The sequence below is a fragment of the Bos grunniens genome, chromosome 15 (genome assembly GCF_055505025.1).
Source record: "Bos grunniens cultivar Pamir isolate PY7600 chromosome 15, Bosgru_T2T1.0, whole genome shotgun sequence".
Taxonomy (NCBI): Eukaryota; Metazoa; Chordata; class Mammalia; order Artiodactyla; family Bovidae; genus Bos; species Bos grunniens.
The window spans coordinates 25,291,318-25,300,060 of NC_141179.1; the positions used below are offsets into that span (position 1 = coordinate 25,291,318).

The 8,743-nt window shown below is 43.0% G+C and overlaps 1 long non-coding RNA gene across 1 annotated transcript; it reads left to right on the forward strand.

Moving 5' to 3' along the window:
• The first annotated feature begins 603 nt into the window (after positions 1–603).
• Positions 604–8,223, forward strand: LOC147357465 (uncharacterized). Its single transcript, XR_015141850.1, has 3 exons — positions 604–738; positions 2,949–2,997; positions 7,151–8,223. It is a non-coding gene; the product is annotated as an uncharacterized LOC147357465 (long non-coding RNA).
• Positions 8,224–8,743: the final 520 nt, after the last annotated feature.

An 8,743-nucleotide genomic window follows, 5' to 3' on the forward strand; every position in this document is an offset into this window, starting at 1 on the left:
GAAGATTTCCTGGAGAAGGAAATGGCAACCCACACCAGTACTCTTGCCTTGAAAATCCCATGGATGGAGGAGCTTGGTGCCGGCTACTCTCCATGGGGTCGCAAAGAGTCGGGCACGACTGAGCGACTTCACTTCACTCCCAACGCTAAACTTCTGAGATTCTATGACTCTTTCCAACTATGAAGATCCTCAGAGCAAAGGATACCTCTGGCCCACATCACCTGTTAGCACTTGTTTCTCCCTCCGCCTGGATCAGGTGAGCCTCAGTTTAGAGCGAGCATCTAGTGACACCAGGTGGTGAGAAGTGGGAAATGCACATTTGATGGTTGGTCTGATGAGCAGAGAAAGGAACAGGGAAGGGAGGGAGTCAAAAGGAGAGGAGCAGGAACCGGTTGGACCATGCAAGTTAGATTTGATTGATACCCACCGTATTCTCAGAAATCTCTTGCCATTTAGCACTCCTCCTTAACACCTGTTGTCCCAAGCGGCTGCACTTGACCTTTCTGTTAACTCCCCAGAGCACAGCTGAGGCCAGCCTGTAACATTTAAATTCGATTTCTCTGAAGTCTCAAGGACAACAGCAGAAAATAAGCACCAAGAACAACATAACATTAGCCCAGCGCTCTGCCTGCCTGCCTTCAGGAGACCATGCCATCTTTAATCCCTAGGACCAAGAAACCCAATAAAGTGAGACCCAGAGTGAAGCGTCTAATGGATTACATGTCCATCCTATTGAAGGTCAGCCCCTCCTCCTGGACTCTGGGTCTCATCCTCCCTGTTTCTTCCAAACCCTTTGCTTTTGTACTTTTCTCTCTGCTGCACCCATTTCCCCATTTTAACCAGATTATTCCCATCAGCATTACAAATATTTGTTATCAAAACTTCCCCTGACCCAAAGTCCCTCTTTAGTTACCAACTGAATCCTCCTCCTTTGAACAGCGAAATTCTAGAGAGAATTTTGCCCAAACGCGTTGCCTTCTGTCATTTTTCTTACAACATTTTCTGACCTGGGTTTTATCTCAGTTTTACTTCATTGAAATTGTCTTGTCAAGGTCATCAGTGGCTTCCAAGAGACTAAGGCTACTTTGCTGTCTTCATCTTGCTTGATCTCTCAGCAGCTTTCTAAATCCCTGGCTCCTTTTGGAAACACTCTCCTGGCTTTAGCCTCTACCCCACAGCCTGCTGCTTCCCAGTCTCACTGACTCCTCCTCTGGAATTTTGGATATAATAGTAGACTATCTGTAACTGCTTCCCTGACCCTCTTGCCTTAACTATAGACTGTCCCCTGTGGCATCCACTTCCATCACTTTTATACTTGCTCAGTTCAGTTCAGTTCAGTCGCTCAGTCGTGTCTGACTCTTTGCGACCCCATGAATTGCAGCACGCCAGGCCTCCCTGTCCATCACCAACTCTGGGAGTTCACTCAGACTTACATCCATCGAGTCGGTGATGCCATCCAGCCATCTCATCCTCTGTCATACCCTTCGCCTCCTGCCCCCAATCCATCCCAGCATCAGGCTGCTGCTGCTGCTAAGTTGCTTTAGTCATGTCCAACTCTGTGCGACCCCATATATGGCAGCTAACCAGGATCCCCCGTCCCTGGGATTCTCCAGGCAAGAACACTGGAGTGGGTTGCCATTTCCTTCTCCAATGCATGTGAAAAGTGAAAAGTGAAAGTGAAGTTGCTCAGTCATGTCCGATTCAGGCTAGTGACTCCCAAATCTTTCTCCCTTGTCTTTAATTTTCCATTGAGTTCCAGACTCAGTTACTTAATTAACACAAACATTTTAATATCAAACAGGCATCTCAAACTTACCATGTCCTTATCAGAAATCCTGTCTGTACGTTTCCATGCCTGTTTCTTCCACTGGGTATATATTAAATAGGATAACACTAGCTGTGATAACAAATAGATCCAAAACACACAATGCCTCCAGTGTGTCTTTGTGTACTCAATCCTGTCCAACTCTTTGTGGCCCCATGGACTGTAGACTGCTAGGCTCCTCTGCCCATGGAATTTTCCAGGCAAGAATGCTGGAGTAGGGTGCTGTTTCCTACTCCAGGGGCCTCCAATATAAGTTTATTTCTCACTCCTTTAGCTATCTGAAGGTGGATGATTGTAGTTGGCAGGTGGCTCTTCTCTACAATCCTGTGGTTCTGCCATCCCTGAAGGTCTTGTCATCATCTTCATCTTCTAGAGGAAGGGAAGACAGAGTCTGAAGAGAGTTTTCCTGCTTTTTAAAAACCTTGGCCCAGTAATGATACATATCTTTCCTGCTTTCATTCCGTTGGATTGTATTCTGTCACATGGCTACATCTAAGGGCAAGGGGAACAGGAAAATGCCTTTCAGCTATGCTCAGAGGGAGGAGAGTGAGTTTTGGTGAAAAGCTAGAGATTCCTTCTGCAATTGTCCTTCTAGTCTGTTTACACTCTTCTTCCCACATGTAAAACATTCCCAAAGAAAAATAACCCCCAATTCTACCCTATCATTGTACCCATTTCAAAATGCGGGGTCTGTGGTTGCTGTTCAGTCTTCACCGTCAGCTCCGTGAACTAAAAGCAAGTTACGTGTATCCCACCCACATCCACTGGTGCATGGCTAAAATAAATGACAACTGCCCATGCTATGCAGTAATCGGTTTTCTCCCCTTCTTGGTTTAAATCAAGGTTATAGTTCCCCTGCAGTTAGGTGTGGCCAGATGACTGATGTCTAACAATCACGTGGGTAGGAGTTATTTGTATTACTGTCGGGAAGAGGATTTTAAAGGCACTATCCCCTGGTGGAAGTTTCCTAAGGCTCTCATGAGAAATTGCGACAACTTGATGGCTTAAACCAAGAGAAACTAGTTTTCCCACAGTTGTGGAAGACAGAAATCCAAGACGAAGGTATCAGATGGCCACATTCCCTCTTAAGACTCCAGGAGAGAATTTCTTTTGTCTCTTCTAGCTCCTGAGGCGCCTGACATTCCCTGGCTTGTGGCAGCATCCCTGACTCTGTACGTGAGCTTTTCCCCTGTGTGTCTGTTTCGTTTCTGTCTCTTTTAAGGACGTGCTCATTGGATTTGGAAAGTGAAAGTCACTCAGTCGTGTCTGACTCTTTGCCACCTGATGGACTATACAGTCATGGAATTCTCCAGGCCAGAATACTGGAATGGATTGCCATTCCCTTCTCCAGGGGATCTTCCCAACCCAGGGATGGAACCCAGGTCTCCCGCATTGCAGGTGGATTCTTTACCAGCTGAGCCACCAGGGAAGCCCAAAAATTCTGGAGTGGGTAGCCTATTCCTTAGATCTTTCTGACCCAGGAATCAAACTGGAGTCTCCTACATTGCGGGCAGATTCTTTACCAGCTGAACTACCACCACAAATCCAATATGAGCTCATCACCATCCTTATCTTAACCACATTTAAGACCCCATTTCCAAGTAAAGTCATATGCTGAGGTTACAGTGGACATTTTGGGGAAGAAACCATACAATCCACTACAGCCCGCTTTATAATAAAAATCCCCTTCTGCAATGGGAAGCAAGGGGCTCATCCAAGTCTCAAGACCACAGCGATGGTGGAGGCCCTGTGCACAGGTACGTGTGAAGGACCCCTGCCCCAGCAGTGGGGAATGTTCTGAATCTCTAGCCTGGGAGGAGTCACCTTGTCCAGTGTTCTCAGAAAGCCCCGGCTCCAGCCTCTGAGGAATCATTTCTTGACTGTTATCTGTCCTGGCCCATCTCAAGTGGTCCTGGGAGGTGGGCCTCCCTTAGGACAGCACCTCTTTCACCACCAGCACCAGCAGTACAAGTTCAGGGGGACTGAGTATGATTTTAAGGTCTGAACTTCCAAGGCCTTTATTAGGCTAGGTTCATGGATTTTTTTGGCAATTCAGTTTCTTGAAAAACAACCTTTAGAGCCATTTGCTTCTAATCCATTCCTCGTGCTAGTAGATATACCCAAACTTCCTTCCGACACATAGTTGTCAAAACTGCTTTTATCGTTGGTATTATTAGTAGTAGTAGTAATTATTTTTCATCCTCAAATCCGACCCTCCTTGTGAACTTCCTGGTGGCTACCTGAGAGGGCTGGCTTGGGTGGAATCATAATACTCTTAATTTGATGTTTGCCATGAAGCTGAATCCCTTTGTAAGAGAATTTTAAGTAATGAACCTTTAATGCTTGAAGCCTTTCTCAGTCTTATTTCCTGTAATTACGTAGGACATACAAACAATCAGCTTACCTACATCCAAAAACACATGAATATCTAGATACACCCTATTTTCTTGTATTTCTTCTTCAAAAGTTTGTCAATAATATTTTGCTATAAACACTAGAGAACAACCAACAAACTCTAGCATATACTCTGGTCCTTCCCCCAAAGTTTCTCTTAGAGCTATAGACTCAATACATATTTGGTCTCTTTCAGGTTGTCAGGCAAGAGTTTTCCTAATTGTGTTATTTCTGCCTACCATGGGACTCCCATCTTTCTAGCCAGCCATCCCTCTCTCCTTGTTGGCCACTGTCTATTTCCCTGTCCCGTCTTCCCCACTATCCTTTACCAGTGCTCCCTGCCTCACTGCCGTCCATCGCTTCCCAGACAGAGCAGGCTTTTGTTTATGCTGTCCCTCTGTTTAAGCCTTTGCCAGGCTGCCTCCTGCACATATAATTGAGGTCTCAGCTCAGACATTGCTTCTTGGTGGAGTCTTCCCTGACCATCCCATTCAAGTGTGTTTCTTCACAGCATTTACCACCATCCAATATTATTTTCTTTATTTGCTTGCTCATCATGGCCCAGGCCCCATTCCCCTTGAGCATGGGCTGTGTGAAAACCAGGATCCTGTTGGCTGTGTTTGCCCCTGCTGGTGTTAAGAACGGGGCTTGCCATACGGCTGTTATGATGACAAATGTCCATATTGTGTACCAGACACTGGTTTAGTTTTTTACTGAAAACTTTTTTTAATGAAAAATTTCAAGATACACACGAGTAGAATAATATGATGAACCTCACAAAGCCCATCACCCAGATTCAACATTATCAAGAAAACACTTGCTTTATCTATCCTTCTTTCTTTCCTTCCTTCATTTCTCATTCATTTTCCATGCTTCTGTTGAAGTCTTCTGTAGAAAATCCCAGGCATTTTGTCATTCCTCCCCCACCCCACTGTATCCTTCATTTTTTAAAAAGTTAATTTTTCTTACAGAATTTCAATGCCATTCATACACCTCAAAAAATTAGAAATGATTTCTTAGTATTATCACTCAGTCCATATTCATATTTCCTTGATTACCTCAAAACTAACTTTTTAATGTTGGCCTGTTTGAAATAAGAACCAAGCTAGGTCCACACATTTGTTATTTCTCCTGAATCTCCTTCTCCCTGTCTCCCATACTGCTGACTTATTGAAGAAAGTGGTTATTATCACCAACTTCTCAGCTATGAGATGATGAAGGTTGGAAATGGGGCTGGATAATAGGGATGAAAAGAAGGGAATGTTCTGAAGAGACCATGTGGAGTAGGGTCATCTGATTGACCCTGACTTGGGTCCATAGAGTGGAGACATCACTGCCCACTTGGAAGCACTCAGGAGCTAGGAGAACATTAATCGCCTTGCTCCCCCTTAGAGGGTCCCTGCTGTGACAGCTGAATGGAACCCTCAGATCAGCTAATTGTGTCTCTTGTTTTAGTCCCTTGCTCAGCCTCTCCCAGCTGGACAGAACATCTGTACAATCCTCCCACTTCTTCACAAAATTCCCTCTTTATCTTGCAGCCTCTGAAGCTTGTTGGGAAAGGGTCAGTCCCCACACACTATATGTACTGTGGTTCTCACACCAACTGTGCACCAAAACTCATGGAGTTTCTTCTGCTTCTGTAAAATCATACTCAAATATCTGACTACCTATCCCAAGCCATTGGAATGAGCACCTGTGGCCATAGGAATATGTATTTTAAAGCCACTTTCTGGATGACCATGATGTAATTATGGACCTGGATCAGAAACTTTGTAGAATATACCAATGATGTGAGTCCTAAGATGAAATCTGTAAGGCAATTTCTGCCAGCAAAGTTGCAATTCCTCTGAGGTCAATCATCTCCCACATTTTTTGTTAAAAAAGGATATGAAAATTTTCATTTAAATTTTAATCATATACCTCAACATTTGGCACAGATGGTAAAGAATCTGCCTGCAATGCAGGAGACCTGGTTCAGTTCCTGGGTCAGGAAGATCCCCTGGAGAAGGAAATGGTCACCCACTCCAGTATTCTTGCCTGGAGAATTCCATGGACAGAGGAGCCTGGTGGACCACAGTCCATGGGGTTGCAAAGAGTCAGACACAACTGAGCAACTAATGCATGTTATATATGTGTATTACTGTACTACCATATTAAGTATAAAACACACTAAAGTAAAAAAGTTGATTTTAAGTTTAGCAAGTAAACAGAAGTTCTAATATTTGCTTCTTGAAGCCCAGTGGGTTCTTTTGGATGCCTGCCCATCTGTGAACTACTGCTCTGGGATATTTTCAGCCAGTTTTTATTTGCCCAAGGCTTCCTCCAAGGGGCCCATTTGATGAGCTTCCAGATATCATTGAAAAGCTCCTCTTTTCTCTAACAGTCCTTGTCATAACCTTGAATCCTGCTTAGAGAGAGGTGTGTCTGGTTCATCTTGGTTGATTTTTTTTTTTTTTTTTCCTCTACTGTTCAACCATGGAACCTTTCCAAATTAGTTGCTGAGCAGACAAAAAAGTTACGTCAGCTCTCCAGGTTTCATTGGACCCAAATCTTCCATTACCTCCTGTCACCTCTTGGATCTGAGGGGGCTCAGGACATGAAAATTTCCTAATGGATGTACCTAAGCCTAAAGAAGGAGAAAAGGTGATTAAGGGTCTAGAAGAAAAAGAAGGTACATTGGGGTAAGGAAGACTAGAATTTGCCATTTCTAGAGCTCCTCCTTCCTTCCTGTAGATCTAAGATTCTATCAGTATCATTTTCCATTAGCCTGAAAATCTTCCTTCAGTATTTCTTATACTACAGGTTTATTGGTAACAAATCCTCTCAGCTTTCATTTATATGAAAATACCTTTATTTCATGCTCATTTTTGAAGGATATTTTTGCTGGAAATGGAATTCTGTGTTGACAGTTATTTTATTTGTTTGTTTCAGGCTTTAAGGACATTATCCTCTATCTCCTGACCTCCACTGTTTCTGATGAGAACGTAGCCATTTACTGCATCCTTGTTCTCCTGTGTATAACATTTCATTTTCCTTTGGATGATTTCACAATTTGCACAAGTCTAACGATGATATTTCTGTTTCATTTAACCATGAGAGTAGTTTAGTTGCTAAGTTGTATCTGGCTCTTTTGCGATTCCATGGACTATAGTCTGCCAGGCTAGAAGAATTGATGGTTTTGGACTGTGGTGCTGGAGAAGACTCTTGAGAATCCCTTGGACAGCAAGGTGATCAAACCAGTCAATCCTAAAGGACATCCACCCTGAATATTCATTGGAAAGGCAAATGCTGAAGCTGAAGCGCCAATACTTTGGCCATCCCACGCAAAGACTCGGCTCTTTGGAAAAGACCCTGAGGCTGGGAAAGATTGAAGGCAAGAGAAGAGGGCGACAGAGGATTAAATGGTTGAATGGCATCACTGACTCAATGGACATGAGTTTGAGCAAACTCTGGGAGATGGTGAAGGACAGGGAAGCCTGGTATGCTGCAGTTCATGGGGTTTTAAGAGTCAGACATGACTTAGCAACTAAAGAAGCAAGCAAGCAAGCAACTATGATATGCCTTGTTGTGACTTGGGAGTTTGCTGAGCTTTTGAATCTGTAGGTTGATATATTACATCAAATTTAGGGAAGTTTTATCATTTTTATTCATATATCTTTTCCTATACTATTCTCTTCCTCTTTTCCTTCAGGGATTCTAATTATGTAAATGTTAGCTTTACATTTTCCAACTGAGGCTCTGTTCATTTTGTTTCAAACTTTTTTTCTCTCTTTTCTTTGAGTTGGGTCATTTTTACAGCTCCTTCTCCAAGTTCAGGGACTCTTATTCCTGCCTTGTCCAATCTGCTGTTAAAACAATTCAGTGAATTCTTCATTTTAGATATTATATTTTCAGTTTAGAATTTCTCTTTAAAAAGTCTTTTCTTTGAGATTCTTTGTTTGATATTCATCAAGACTGTGTTTTCCTTTATCTACTTGAATAAATTTGTTTGTGTTTTACTGAAAGTTTTACTTTTGTTTTAGCCTTGAAGGATTCAAGAAACTACTCAGTACACACACAAATAATTTCAATTTTTTATAGATTACCTGACTCTATTTCAATATACAGCCATTAAAAAAAAAGAAATAGAAACAATAGAGAGAAGTAGCAGTGGATATATCACCAAATTGGGCCAAGCTAAATCCAGACTTAGACAGTGGGCTGGGAAGTCCTTTGTTAAAAGCAATCTGGAGTCCCAGTTGGGAAAGTGTCCTGGGCAGTACTTCCACCCCATGACTCAGACTTCAAATTGCAGTTTTGGGGCTCTGGCTATGATCCCAAGCCACAAAATGATATCATCTTCAATTCATGTGCAAAAATGCAACTTTGGTTTTACTTTAACCATTTTACAATGCTCTTTGTTTCACCTTGTAAGTTACAGGACTTAGTTACACCCCAGGGGTTGGCCAGACCCTTAGGGGCTCAAGAATTCCAAGACACACTCCTTTTCTTGTCTAAAGTGCTGCCTGACTTGCTGTGCTTGCA